This window comes from Cinclus cinclus, chromosome 2, assembly GCF_963662255.1.
Source record: "Cinclus cinclus chromosome 2, bCinCin1.1, whole genome shotgun sequence".
Classification (NCBI taxonomy): domain Eukaryota; kingdom Metazoa; phylum Chordata; class Aves; order Passeriformes; family Cinclidae; genus Cinclus; species Cinclus cinclus.
The window spans coordinates 54699270-54705269 of NC_085047.1; positions in this window are offsets into that span (position 1 = coordinate 54699270).

The following is a 6000-nucleotide window of genomic DNA, read 5'->3' on the forward strand; positions in this document are numbered from 1 at the left end:
AGTATTTTCAGAGCTGCCAAATATCAATTTGTGTCTAAATGAAATTAGCAATGGCATAAGGAACTCTGTGTTCAGAAGTTGAATTTTTACACATAATTCTAACTAGTAATATCACTTTGAGAACACTTTGTATTTAGGATTCTTGGCACCTCCTGGGACCAAAAATGCTTTGTTGTTTCACCTGGTATAACTCTCTGAAAGGTCTTTCTCAAAGATTTTCACTTGCTTTGAGGTATTGCATCCTTTTGATGCACATTTCTACTGCTCTCTTTGATTTTCTCTTTTGCTCCATGTGAGCTCTTTTCCCCTTTTCTTGCACAAGAGATCTATGAGTTATCATTATGTTTACAGATATTCCTGTTTGGGACAAACTCCTTTAAGTCACCAGGAACTGTTCCATTCCTATTGAAGTCCATAAAGGTAGAACAGTTCCTGGTCACAGTTATCCAAGATACCTTGCTGGACCTTGGGGAGGTCCTTAAAGTTGGGCAGTTGTCAGTCTCATTCCTCTGACAGAGTGAAAAATTTATGCCAGTGTGAGCAAAGGTGATATTTACCTTTGTGTGGCTGAGCAGAACTAACACTTGTGTGACTCCAGCGTAGCTGAGCAGAGTGAGTTTATTGCATAACTTAACCCCAGCTTGCTGGTTGCTTAAAATGTTTAAATTATAAAGGTGGAAAAATGTCCTTAAGTGGGCTTCTATTTGCCACCATATGAATAAATGACAGGACCCGAACTAAGAAAATTTGTAATTTAAATTTGTATTTGTTTTAGTTACCCCCAGTGAAAAATCAAAGTGACGGACAACCTTTTTTTGCTTTAACATCTTTACCAAAGCTTGCAGTAACTTCATCGCTGTGGAAGTCAGATTTACCTTAACACTTTTTAGACTCAGGACAGTAGAAATCAACAGCTTTGGTGCACTGGTTCCAGTCCCAGAGTGCTGTGTTGTCCAGCTGTGGGACTCTGATGTAAGCAGTTTTATAGTCTAATCTAGAAACTGAAAGAAGGGGAAATACTTTGCTAAACAACATAAAATAGCTGCTTCTTTTCATTGACTGAAACATAAAGCTGTTTCTAACGTGGGTTCAAATCCTTCTCCTAATGTAGAAATGAAGAACAAGTCAGAGAGCAAAAGAATTGTTCTTAAAGCACTGGATGCGTGTTCCTATTTTCTCAGCACTCAAATATAATTATAAATCAGTTTTAAAACTCTATATAAGTACAGATTACTTTCACAGCACACACACCTTTCAAACATGCCATAGGTACATGTCCTTGTGGGAAAGAGGGTCTGAAGTTTTACTGTTTTGTGTTTTCTTACCAGTTCTTACAGTAAAGATACGGTTTGCTTTTTTTAAAAAAAAAAAAATCAAACAACTGTGTGTTTTTTCTCTTTTTATTGAAGGGTTCAGAATAAAAAGAGCATAAAAAGAGATTGTTGGATTGCAGGGTACATATGCACAGGGTTTTCTGATTGCTTTGTGATCTGTTTCAGGCAGGATATATAGGAGGGAAAAAGAGTGTTGTTTCATGTTGAGACAGGTGAGGTTGCACACACGTTAAAGGGTGAAAACAGGATTCAAAATCATCTTGGGAAATTGGACAGAACCAGAAAATTTTGCAAACAGAACAGAGAGGAATTAAAGGTCGATGCAGCAGAAAAAGGCCAGGTAGTTGTCTGGCATTCATTTTGTGACCCATTCTAACACCACATTGATGCTGCAAAATGAAGAGAAACATAGAGAGGTGTAACGACTGCATCACCAATATGACAAAAAAACCTCATTCTGTTCTGCTCTGGAGAGGCATCAGCTGAAATAGCAGGTCTAGTTTTATGTCATACTTGTCAGGAAAAAGTTCAGAGAAGAGCAGTGAGATTTAAAAGAAATCTAGAAAACGTGAGAACATAAGTATATGAGAATGGAAAATAGAAGAAGATTGAAGGAGTTTGAGTAGGTTTGCCTACTGAATGCCATAAAGAAGTACAGGTCTCAAGACACAGAGAACAAATTATTCCTTTCATCTTTTCAGTGTCTTTTGTGTTCATGGTGACTAGAACAAGAAAATAATAGGCTTATTGAACCAAAGAATATTTAGATTAGTCACTGATGAGGAACTGTGTCACAGGAAAGATTGTGGAGCACTGGAAGAGGTTGCAGATAGGGGTTCTTCAGATGCACACGGCAATCAGGCACATATTTGGTGATAATGTGTTAGCCAGAGGAGAATCCTGCCTTGGGGCAGGCAGCTGCCCTACACCAGCTCCTGACCTTCTCCCCAGATAGGCTTTCTCTTATTTCTGTGAAAGTAATATGAACCAAAAAACTATTGGACAGGAGGACTGACCACACTTTCTGCTCTCAAGAAGTGCTGAAGAACCAGAAGAAAGATTGACTTATTTTATACTTGAAATGAGTTGGAAAATGTTTGTTCATTATGTTTGCATAATGTCTTAGGCTTTAAATGGCTGTGAAACTTGCATAAATCACAGAATCATAGAATGGTTTGGGATGAAAGGAACCTTAGGATTCATCTAGTCCAACTCCCCTGCCTTGGGCAGGGGCATTGTCCTCTAGACTGGGTTGCTCAGAGTTCCTCTCCAACCTGTCTTTGAGCACTGCCAGGGATGGGGCATCTACAGCTTCTCTGGGCAACCTGTGCCAGTGCCTCACCACCCTCACAGTAAGGAATTTCTTCACAGCATTTAATGTAAACCTACCCTCTGTCAGTATAAAGCCATTGCCCCTTGTCTAATCACTACATGCCCTTGTCAAAAGTCCCTCTCCAGCTCTCTTGTAGCCCCATTTAGGCACTGGGAAGGTGCTCTAGGGTCTCCTTGGTGCCTTCTCTTCTCCAGACTGAAGACCCCCAACTCTCTCAGCCTGTGTTCATGGGAGCAGCTCTCCAGCCCTCTGAGCAGCTTTATGGCCCTCCTCTGCAGTTGTTCCAGCAGGTCCATATCCTTCTTATGTTGAGGGCCCCAGAGCTGGATGCAGCACTCCAGGTGAGGTCTCAGAGGGGAGCAGAATGGCAGAATTCCCTTTCTCCCTGCTGGCCATGCTGCAATGGATGAAGCCCAGGATACAACTGGCTTCCTGAGCTGTGAGCACACATCGCTGGGTCATGTTAAACTTCTCGCCAACCAACACCCCCAAGGCAAAAATGTCTGTGAGATAGTTAGAATAGTTATACATAGTCAAGAAATAGAATTATAAGTGATAGTCCTGACACTTGGGATCATGTGTTCTTGTTAAACTTGAGCTCCTGAAGCACATCCGTCTCACTGGAGGGGTGTATGAGGCAGAGCTCACTCAGAGTTTGCATTTCTGCATAATGTAATTACCAGCTGTCCTTGTCCCCACCAGGCCCACCTGCCTGCAGAGTGAGGTACTGGTCTGGGACTGCTGCCTGTGCTGTCCCTACAGCAAAAGAGCTGGGGGAAGGTGCCTGAGAGGGTGGACTCGTGGACTCCTCAGATTGGTGCCCAAGGTGCTCAGCAGTGTGCCACACTTTTCCTCTTTCCCAGGACTGAGTATTTTGATGGATTAGACAGTGCAGAACAACTTTTCAAATTCAGTTTTAATCTTAGGTTTCTTCATTGTGCATGCTCTCCCAGCATGACTCAGTTGCTGCCTATCTGATGGTAAGTGTTGATATATCTGATGATTTACAGAGGATATCCAGTTATTTTGCTCTGGGAAAAAATTGTCTTTTGTTGAAACTTTTAAATTATATTTTAATGAACACACAAGATATATAATGAATCAGATATTTGAGTTTCATGTTGTTTTTAGTGTAATAGCTCAGGAGTACTGTTGTCTGTTAAGTTTTCAACTATTTTTCTTCTCTGGTTATAGTTTTGCCATACAATTTTTTGGTGCCCTAAGTTCACAGGAAAGAAATTATTCCATTTCATTTCCTCCTCCTCCTTTCACCTTTTTTCAAGCAAATAAGCTCTCTGATTTCTATCCAAGCTGATTACAACCTTTCTCTGACTAAGTATTTGTTCAAGGATTGTATTTTCTCTAAATGAACTTGTGTGTGAAGAAAAAGAACGAGTAGGTGGTGAAATTATACAATGGTGTGCAGGGATGTGAAATCAGATAACACTGAAATGTTGGATTTAATTTCCTCTGCTAAGACGCCAACAGCAAGCATGCTGGTTTACAGTGGGAAATTATTTGAGAGTCACAACAAAAGAAGTGGTGAAGCGCAAAACATCCTGCTCACATGTGAGTCTCAGACAGACATAAGCACAGGAGGAGACAGACAAGGCTTTGCAGGCAAGTACAGCCCACCAACAGTCTCTCTGTGCAATGATCTGATTTTCATGACTGATTTACCTTCATGCTTAAAATGATGATTTCTGAAGTCTCCCCTGGTGCTGCAGGTGAAGGTGAAGGGATGTGGCAGCGGGAGGTGTGTGTTGTTTTCCCCCATTCAGCATGTGGGCATTCAGCACCCCAGGTGGAGGCATGTCCCCAGGGAGGTTTGTGCTGGTCAGCGCTGAGCAGTTCTGCGCTCTGGGGACGTCGGTGTAAGGTTTGAGTAGGGGGCTGTGCCACTCAGCAGCCAGCACCTCACCTCGTGGGGGACCACGAGATGTCACTGCAGGTCCAGTCCAAGCCACAGAAACCCCTTAATCTGCAAAGCATCTGAAGATCCAGTACATTCACTGCTGGTTACCTGCAAGGGAAAAACTGTAAAGGGATAGTTTAATTCATGTCTAAAATTTTGGTCTGGCAATATTATATAGCCCAGGAACAGATTTTAGGCTAGTGTCTGTCTGCCTTGAACTCTGAATTGGTACTTTGTATAATTTGATGCTTAAGCAAATCCCGGGTTGCACAGATGTGTCTGATGAAATTCCTTTCTTTTTCCTTTGACAAGCTGAGGTTCAAGGAGAAAATATGCACTGCAGGAAGTCAAAACAAGGTGCCTGCATCATCAGGACAAACTCGCACCTTGTGGTATGAGTTTAAATTCCCCAGGGTGCAAGACTGCTGGTTTGGTGGGGTTCTGTTTTAGGTAGACCTTAGGGGAAGTCACAGCAACCCTTGGCTTTCCTACAGGGCACCGCATCAGACTCTGCAACATCAACCACTGTGGGCTGAGCCAGTGTAACCCACGAGCAGGTTGCTAGCAGGTCACATTCTGACATTGCTCACCTCCACCACACCCAGCTCGCTCAGGCAACACTGCCAAAATTTTACTCACCAAGATGAATCAGCCCTTGCTCTGAAGCCTGCCCATGTGCTTCAGCCATGCAGGGAAGGGTGTGCAGTGCCAGGCTCTGAGAGGCTCTCCTGCATCCTCACAGAAAGGGGCCTCACTTCCAAGGGTTAATTTTATTTTAAGATACCTCTGCATTGCAGTTGCAAATCTGAGCGGCTGGGAGCAACCTGCTGAACGGGAAAGGGCTCATTAAATATGTACTGTCACTGATTTATAAGAGAGTGCAGAGACAATATAATTACAGTAATTATGTCAGAATCTTGCTGCAGAGTTGCCATTTGCGTTGGGAATTTTATCCTCTCGCTATGGCAGGAGGATTTAAAAGCCCCATACATCTGCCAATATATTTGTGCCACAACTAACTTACTCAGAAGCTTTTGTTTGATCACTCCCTTTACAGACCACGGAGCTTTTTAAGTGTATCATCATCTTAGGGATGGACAAGAGGTAGGCAAGGCTTTTGGGTTGCATGCTGCTTTCTTCAAGTTTGTGGGGGAGGCAAATTTGGGCTGAAAAGAGGGCCTGGCCAACATTACTCTGGCCAAGGCCATGTTATAAAGGGAAAGTTTAAAACAGTAGCTCTGGATATAAGAATAATATAAGAATAATAAGAAGCTGCTGGAAGGGTGGTTTGGGTGGAAGATGCCTGTACTCACCTGCTTCTGCTGGTGCAGGTACCCACAGGTGGGAAATGTGGGCTGAGAAAATCCATGTGTGTAAGGTGAGGTATAAGCTCTTCTCTGTACATGCTCCAGTACCTC